Below are 9,594 nucleotides of genomic sequence, written 5' to 3'. Positions count from 1 at the left end.
CTAGTGTCATGCTAAGACTGTTTGGCGCTCATGAACTTAGGCTGGGCAGGGGTGCGTCAGAAGACCTAGTACAAGGCAGACTAGGCTGGGACTGTTTGAGGGCTGGCCTTGCACCAAAGTGTAAGTATCAGAAACTCTCTATTGGTGCTGGTTGGGCCCAACAGATGATTTTACAAGGCCTTACGTATCATCTACCCATTTTGGGAACTTCTTTCTCCTATGTAAGAATGACAAAATCCTTCTCCTATATGAGAATAAAATCGCAAGCCTCTTAAGATCCTTACTGTGGCTGGTGAGGACACCATTATTCCAGAAGAGGGCTAGAAAAATTCTTACAAATGCTTTTGCTTTTGCTATGGTCCCAAACATTGCAACATGCCCTGTCTAGTGTAGAAATTAGATGCACCAGTACGAGAACTGGAGTGCCTCAGTTCGGATCATGGCTGTACCTCTTGCTAGCCCTGTGACTTTGAATAAGTAGGTAATCTCTCTAGGTCTTAGTATTCTCGTCTATAAAATGGGGATAATAATGGAATTGAAACAAGGACTAAATGACCTATTAATATAAAGCTCTTAGTACCATTTCTGACATCAGCAAATACTTTAAAAGTTTATTATCGCCACCACTTACGTAGCCACGTGACCTTGGGAGATTTACTTCAACTTTCTATGCCTCCATTTCCTCCTCTGTAAACTGGGATAAAAACACTGATCTCCTGGGTTGTGTAAAGATCAAAAGGGAGAAAATGTCAATGAAAGTGTTCTAGAAACTACAAAGCATCTTATGAATGCAAGGGCTTCTTAAAAATAAATAATGATAATTACCATAATTTAAAAACTAGCAGGGACCCCTAAGCAATGTCTCAATAAGCCTTAGCACCAATATCCATAATAAGACAGAGGAGAAATTTTAATAATAATGTCATGAGAAGGTCTTAGATAAAGAATAGACCATTTAAAACAGAAAAGATCAAGAGAACTACTGAGAAATGGATTTGGTTTCATTTTGAGGCTAACAGCTTAAAACTAGCCTCTGGAAAGTGATTTCTACCACAAGATATTATAGTATCCAAATTAGCTAGCTGGTCATTAAGCCAAGTATAATGACTATAAAATACACTAAATCAGATACATTGAAATGAGTATAGTCACCTCAAGAGAACTCCTAGAGCCCCGCCCCCACTTCCCAAGCCTCCAGAAGGGGCCACTCCCCTCTTCATAGTAGCACACCTCTCTACCCACACTGGCCCTCATCCAGGAGGGCAGACAGCCGTGGTCTGGGGCCTATGGCCATGACTTTGTTTGGAAGACTAGTCTCTCAGACTAGACTAGTTTTGCCTTCCTGCCCTTCATTTGCTACCTTTCCTTTCCTAACAAAAGCATTGACTTCATGGTCATGTTTACTATTCAAAGTATGGTCTGTGGACCAGCAGCATCAGTATCACCTGGGAGCTCATCAGAAATGTACAATCTTTGGCCCTACCCTAGACCTGTTGCATCAGAATCTGCATTTTAACACGATCTGAAGGTAATTCATATTGCTCATGAAAGTTTGAGAAGCACTGTTTTAATACTTCTGAACCTCATACTTCTCTTACAAGGTTATTGTGAGAATTAAATGTATTCAAAGTACCTGGCAAATCATAGGTGCTAAATACGTTACCATCTTCCTTCACCCAGCACCTGGCACTGCCCATGCCTCTGCCGAGCCCTTCTCCCTGGCTTGAGGCTTCTGAACACTGACCTTAACTTACTTTCTCAGGCCCTGCCACTTGGATGGTGCCCTGGATTCTGACCTCAGCTCTTCCCCTGGAGTCCCTGGCAGGCTGGCTGTGGTCTATTGCTACACTTTTCAGCACTCTCTGCTGACCTACACCCTCCCCAAGCCCCACCTTTCTTGGCCTGTCTCCTCTTGTGGACATTTAAGACCCTGCAGCAGTACTTATTTTAGTCATGTTGCCATTGCTCAAAATGGCCTTGGAACTGGTCCTTGGAATTTGCCTTCACAGCCTCACACAGTGCCTGGCCCAGCAAAGGCACTCAACTAAATATTCCTCAGGGGAATGAATGAAGAACAAGGATTTGCTTCATACTGAGCCATGCTGTTAGTGTTTAGTATCTCCCTTTGGGGATTTTCTCTGCTTTTCTTTATTTTCACTTTTCTTTGGCATGCAAAAAGTATGATACGCAAGGCTGAGAGCCCTTGGGCCCCAGAGGGTCCAGCCCTGCTCACTGTGTTTCCACACTGAGGCTTGAGGCCATATTGCCAGTAGGTAATAAAGTGTCTGGTCCCGGCCTGGTCCTCTATACTTAGGTCACTAGAGGCTGTTGGTGTCCTGCCCAAATCTCCTTCACTAGCCAGTATACCCATCTCCCAGCTGCCACAAGTGCTATGGCTAAAAGCTTCCATGTGTAACCTTCTTTGGACACTTGCTCTTAGATGAGATGCCTTACCTAGAGAAACTGGGGATGCAGCCAATGACTGACAGATACAGGAGCAGAAAAGCCCGGTCCCCCTGCCTCAAGGTGGGACAACTTTGTGATGCAATTTGTATTTCAGAGTTCTCGTGAATCAGGCCAAGACTAGACTTTACCTGAGAACACATCCCTGCTCAGCTCCTTCTCTTGCCTTGCTTGCAGTCCTCACTGCCTTACAGCTTTCTTTCCATAGCATCCCTCAATAAATTGTATGCATCCCAAACTTTGACTCAGGCTCTATTTCTAGGGAATCTAACCTAATACAGTGCTCTTGGGATTTAGTGGATGAGTGGCAGGACAAGATCCCTATGTTCAGGATCCCAAGTGCCCACCAAACACCATGTCAACGCCAGTTCAACATGACTTACACTGGGGTCCCCACCTCCTGCTCCTCCCATCAGCCCACAGGGCACCAGAGCCAAGTCCAAGGGCAAGGGATGAGGACCTAGAGCTGCACTATCTAAATGATACCAGTGGCTATTGAGCAACTGAGTACTTGAAGTGTGGCTAGTGCAATTGAAAAACTAAATGGTCCATTTCATTTAATTGTAGTTTATATTTTAAAACTGATAATTCAGTTATTAGAAAACTTTTAACAGCTTTGGTGTGTAAATCTATTTCTTTTTCAATTGTAAATTTTATAAAATCTAATACAGATCAAGAATTTCCAGTATAAATTTAGTGTCCAAGTTGAGATGTGCTATAAGTATTAAAAGCATACATTGAATGCCAAAGATCTAGTATTAAAAAATAATGTAGGTTGGGCAGCTCTCCTCTCAGCACACGGAGGCGAATGGGGAACAAGAACCATGGCAGAACAGGACATGGAAAATGAGCTTCTGGATTACGAGGAAGATGAAGAGCCCCAGGTTCCTCCAGAGAGCACTCCGGCTCCCCTTAAGAAAGACGTCAAGGGATCCTGTGTTTCCATCCACAGCTCTGGCTTCTGGGACTTTCTGTTGAAGCCAGAGCTCCTGAGGGCCATCGTGGACTGTGGCTTTGAGCATCCATCTGAGGTCCAGCATGAGTGCATTCCCCAGGCCATCCTGGGCATGGATGTCTTGTGCCAGGCCAAGTCCAGGATGGGCAAGACAGCGGTGTTTGTGCTGGCCACCCTGCAGCAGATTGAGCCTGTCAACGGACAGGTGACGGTCCTGGTCATGTGCCACACAAGAGAGCTGGCCTTCCAGATCAGCAAGGAGTATAAGCGCTTCTCCAAGTACATGCCCAGTGTCAAGGTGTCTGTGTTCTTCAGTGGCCTCTCCATTAAGAAGGATGAAGAGGTGTTGAAGAAGAACTGTCCCCACGTCGTGGTGGGGACCCCAGGCCAGATCCTGGCACTTGTGCAGAACACTTGTGCAGAACAGGAGCCTCAATCTGAAGAACGTGAAGCACTTTGTGCTGGACGAGTGTGACAAGATGCTGGAGCAGCTGGACATGCGGCAGGACGTGCAGGAGATCTTCCGCCTGACGCCCCACGAGGAGCAGTGCATGATGTTCAGCGCCATGCTGAGCAAGGAGATCCGCCCTGTCTGCAGGAAGTTCATGCAGGATCCCATGGAGGTGTTTGTGGACGACGAGACCAAGCTCACCCTGCACGGACTGCAGCAGTACTACGTCAAGCTCAAGGACAGCGAGAAGAACCCCAAGCTCTTTGATCTCTTGGATGTGCTAGAGTTTAACCAGGTGGTCATCTTTGTCAAGTCAGTGCAGCGCTGCATGGCCCTGGCCCAGCTCCTCGTGGAGCAGAACTTCCCGGCCATTGCCATCCACCACGGCATGGCCCAGGAGGAGCGCCTGTCACGCTATCAGCAGTTCAAGGATTTCCAGCTGCGGATCCTGGTGGCCACCAATTTGTTTGGCCGGGGGATGGACATTGAGTGAGTCAACATCGTCTTCAACTATGATATGCCCGAGGACTCGGGCACCTACCTGCACCGAGTGGCCCGTGCAGGTGGCTTTGGCACCAAAGGCCTGGCCATCACATTTGTGTCTGACGAGAACGATGCCAAAATCCTCAATGATGTCCAGGACCGGTTTGAAGTGAACGTGGCAGAACTTCCAGAGGAAATTGACATTTCCACATACATTGACCAGAGCCAGTAACCACATGCCTGGACGGCCTGCAGCCGCCCACGTGTTGCTTCATGTCTTCTTTCTAGGTGCCAGATGGGTCTCTTTCTTTTTTTTGTTCAAAATCTGTAGATTTGTGTAAGAATAAATATGTATTATGGAAAAAAAAATGTAAAAGATATCATTAATAGTTTAACATTGATTTCTTGTTGAAATGATATTTTGTTAAATAAATTTTATTAAAACCAATTTAATAACTTTTTAAATTTTCATTTATTTATTTATTTATTTATTTTGAGACAGAGTCTCCCTCTGTCGCCCCAGCTAGAGTGTGGTGGTATCATCATAGCTCACAGCAACCTCAAACTCCTGGGTTCAAGCGATCCTCCTGCCTCAGCCTCCCAAGTAGGCAGGACGACAGGCGCGCACCACCATGCCCAGCTAACTTTTTCTATTTTCAGTAGAGACTGTGTCTTGCTCTTGCTTAGGCTGGTTACCAACTCCTGAGCCCAAGCCATCCTCCCATTTCAGCCTCCCAGAGTGCTAGGATTACAGGTGTGAGCCACTGTGCCCAGACCCAACTTAACAACTTTTTAAAATTAATTACTTTTTAAAAATGTGGCTATTAGCTGGGTGCAGTGGTGCAGGTCAGTGGTCCCAGCTACTCAGGAGGCTGAAGCGGGAGCATTGCTTGAACCCAGGAGTTCTGGGCTGTAGTGTGCCATGCTGATTGTGTGTCCCCACTAAGTTCGGCATCATCTGGTGACCTCCCAGGAGCAGGAGACCACAAGGTTGCCTAAGGAGGGGAGAACCAGCCCCAGTCAGAAACAGGGCTGGTCAAAACTCCCAGGCTGGTCAATGGTGGGATTGCACCTGTGAACAGCCACTGCGCTCCAGCCTGGGCAACAGAGCAAGGACTATGCGGTACTAGAAAATTTAAAATTACATACGTGGCTTACATTATATTTCTATTGGCAACGTTTGTAAAGAACCTCAGCCTAGGCAGGAATATGGGAAGGAAAAATAAGCTTCCATCTGACTCTGAGCACTCACTGCGTGCCTTCCAGGACCCTCCGTTCCAGGGAGCGCTGAGGTCCCTGAGATTCCCTAGCCACCAGAAGTCATTAAGAACTAACACTGGATCTTCACCTAAACTCTACACTCATTTTCTTTGGTCAGTGGTTAGGTCAAATAAACAATATCAATGTCTTCACAGCATTGCCAAGTGTGGTAGACTGTTACCCTGGTGGCCCCCAATCAGTCAGGCCTCCCAATATTCACACCCTTGTAGTTTGCTGCCCGTGAATCTGAGCTGGTCCTGTGACCTGCTTTAACCAATTGAAGTGATGCTGAGTCAGTTCCAGGCCTAATCCTTCAGAAGGCCTGGCAGCTTCCACTTTTGGGATAAGCCACCCTGTAAGAATCCAGTCCTCACTCGATTGTCAACACCAACCTGTCAGGCATGTAACTGACACCGTCTTAGAAGTTCATCCTCCAGCCCCAGTCAAGCTACCTCATTTGACACCACATGGAGCACAAAGGAGGCTTCCCTGTCGAGTTCTGCCCAAGTTACAGAATCATGAACAAGAAACATTATAAAATAGCTGTTGCTTCAAGCCACTACATCTTGGTGTAGTTGGTTATATGGAATAGATTAACTGAAACATTAAGGGTCCTGAAGACTTTTGTATGCCTTTTTAATCATCTCAGGCTCTTGAATTTACATCATCTTTGATAACCTTCTTTTTAGGATATCAAATAGCCCATTTATATTCACACAATATTTGACATTAATTCTGTGTCCCCATAGAGCAGATTCAGTTTTATTCCAACCTCTTCCAGTCACCACAGCTGCAGGCACAAGACTGAGGCTTGTTGCACTGTGTCCTTTCCTTGTTCACAAGCCATCCAGAATGAGCACTTATTGTCATACCTCTTTGGATTCCCAAAAGCTGTACGTCCTGAAGAGGACTCCTGGGAGCCAGTGAGTGTGTACCTGCCTCAGCCACTGCTCTCTTCTGAGGAAAATGGCCCCAGTTTAGTATTTCTGCAAAAACTTCCCACAGCCCCTGGCCTGTGATTTGAATGAGCCCACATGGATATCCTGACTCCACTTGATACGAACAGGGGACAGTGGCTGAGCTAAAGGCAACGGAGTGGCAATGGGTCGTGCAACAGAGACCAACTTCCTCTGAGGTGGCCCAGAGTAAAACTCTACCCATCAAAGGTTTGTCATGTACGTGGTGGCATCGCGCTGACCAGATTCTCATTTGAGAAGGGTGAGTGCCAGGACCACAGGGGTCAGGTAGGGCACTGGGGCCCAGAGACGCTGAGATGTCTCAGCTGCACATGTACCCTGTCGGGAAACCCCCAGGTCTCAAGTTGGGTTTCCTGAAACAGACACTGAAATGAAGATCAATGTGCAATCAATTATGAAAGAAGTGTTCCCAGGAGAAGCCAGGGAGTAGTGACAGAAACAGTGAAGAGATTTGAGAATTCTGGGCGGATCATGCACAGTGTCCACTGTACTCCATGATGGAAGGTCACCTGGGTACGTCTCTTCCGGGCAGCCTGAAGGGTGTGTCTGGGTCAGCACGTTTATGTTCTTTCTTCAGTGTATCTGATTGTTTTCAGACTGTTCTCTACAAAGTTTCCTCTTGGGCCATAAATTCAGGAGAACCCAGCCAGTAGAGGATCCATTCCTTCTATCCAGCTGTAAAATGAAGTTCTACTTTTTTTGTTTGTTTTATATATTGAGTTTCCAAGCACGATTTTACTTAAATATATGTCTCCACAGCTAAAGAAATGCTTGAAAACTACTCAGATAGACCATGGTCAGAATGGATATATTAGTTTTCTATTGCTGCATAACAAATTACTGAAACCTTGGAAGTTAAAAACAACCCGAACAACCCACATGTGTAATCTCAGAGTTTCTGTAGGTCAGAAGTCCAGGCTCCGCTTAGCTGTGCTCTCTGCTCAGGGTCTCACAAGGCTGCAGTCCAGGTGTTGGCCAAGGCTGTGGGCTCATCAGAGGTTCAGCTGGGAAAATATCTGCTTCCAGTCTCCTTCAGGTTGTTGGTAGAATTCACCTCCTTGTGGTTGTAGGACTGAAGTCCTGTTTTGTTGTTAGATGTCAGCTGGGGCCTGCTCTCAGCAAATATAGGCTGCCTGCAATTTCTTGGCCCTGGCCCCTCCGTAGGCCCTCTCATGACATGGCAGCTTACTTCCTTACGGCAGCAATGGACAGAGAGACTCTCTAGAGCACGTTAGCAAGACAGAGCTACATATAAACATAATAATGTAAGCATGAGAGTGACGCCCATCACTTTTGCCATATTCTATTGGTTAGAAGCAAGTCCTTGGTCCCACCCACACTCAAAGTGCGGAGATTACACACGTCATGAAAATGGGACCACACTAGGGTCTGTCTACCACAGTGGTTACGGAGGGAGGGCATTTAATAGAAGGCCTTGCAGGCTCCTAATTCTCTCATTCACACCAGGCTGGTCTTAAGCAAGATTCTATGCCTACTCTGAGTGGTTTTGATCTATTGCCTTGCTCACCTGTCTCCTGACCACTGGTTCAGGCTTGGGCTCTCCCTGACGAATTACATAGCCTTGCCCTACCTCAGTATTCTTACATTTGTTGCCTTAGATCCCACACTGATAACCTTTGTTCAGTTAATTTCCTGCTTCAGTTTTCATATATTTGTATTTGATCATATCTGTCATTTGTTTTAAAATAATTTAAATTTACATAGCAACTGGCTACCATGGTGAGAACGTGTAAAGCTAGGCCTTTCCAACTTAAAGAAAAGGAAACTGAGCTCCTAGACTGCATAGCTAGTTAATAACACAACTGGAACTAAAAGCTTGCTGTCCTCCCCCTTTGTAATTTTCCATCCTATTAACTGGAATTGAAGAAGTCTATATAAGCGATTTTCCCAGATAATTCGAATTTGCTATTTTAAATGTCCATACCTAACCATTCTTTGATGTAAAACTTTCTGTAATGGATTACACATTTCTCTGCCTGGGAAAAAAAGCCATGTGGCCATAATTGCAGACTTCTCTTAATCACACAAGGTTATAATTGTGAACCTCATTTGTCACCCTGGGTTACAATAATGGTGCCCTTCAAACGGGCCTCGTGAGGCTTACAGGGCTGTCTTCCCCACACTCTTGTCTCTGCAGCTGGAGAGTAATTCGGCTGCTTCTTCTCTCTCCTTGTCACATCATGATGTGGTGATTTCTGACAGCATCCCAGCTCTCTTCGCTACCTCAGCAAAGAACCACGTACAGGAGCTTGAGCCATCATTAAGCTTAATTTCACCCACAATTTTCAACCATTAGGCCTGGGGGATTGGGTGTTCACAACTGAGTCAGGAACACAGGGTTTTGTACAAAATTTCCTGCAACACACACAGGCTTTTTTTCTTACAGGTTTATAATGATGCAAACTAAAGAAAGCTGATTGCTGATAAGTGGTATAGTGCCTTATTTTACTTTGATTGTGCTACTCTGGATGTGTCAATATTTTGATATCCTGGGTACCAAGACAAGGTAGGATTGTGCACAAAATATGTTGAGAAATGTGGCTGAAACCAGGTATGAATTATTTTAGATTAGTTTCCTGAGCTGTTTCTCCTTAGCATGTTCTCAGGTCAGGAAATATGAACAGTCTTATGAGTCTTTGGAAAATATCCAAAAACCAAAGTGAATATTGAGAGTACTAAAAAAATAAAACAAAGTAAACTCACTCAGTAACTCTCCACTTATACAGAGGCCAGACTTGTGGTAACTGTATCTATCCAAAACATATCTGAGTGCACGGGAGCCAAAGGGGCTCAAAAAAAAAAAGGGAATAGTTGTCACAAAGTCCATGCATTAGAGCCCATTATCTGTAACCAGGCAAAACAAGATACTGATGGTCTTATGCCTAGGTCTCATGCTCTACACCTGGAGCCGAAGCTGAGGGTATATGAGAAGGGTGGTTGAGAAGGAAATCCAGGTTCTGCTACTGAATCCTGAACAACCAAAA

General features: G+C 45.4%; 1 pseudogene; it reads left to right on the top strand.

Moving 5' to 3' along the window:
* The first annotated feature begins 3,263 nt into the window (after nt 1-3,263).
* On the top strand, nt 3,264-4,618 carry LOC138386698 (ATP-dependent RNA helicase DDX39A pseudogene; annotated as a pseudogene).
* The last annotated feature ends 4,976 nt before the right edge of the window (nt 4,619-9,594 follow it).

The sequence above is a fragment of the Eulemur rufifrons genome, chromosome 7, assembly GCF_041146395.1.
Source record: "Eulemur rufifrons isolate Redbay chromosome 7, OSU_ERuf_1, whole genome shotgun sequence".
Lineage (NCBI taxonomy): Eukaryota > Metazoa > Chordata > Mammalia > Primates > Lemuridae > Eulemur > Eulemur rufifrons.
This window is presented reverse-complemented; position numbering and strand designations above follow the sequence as displayed.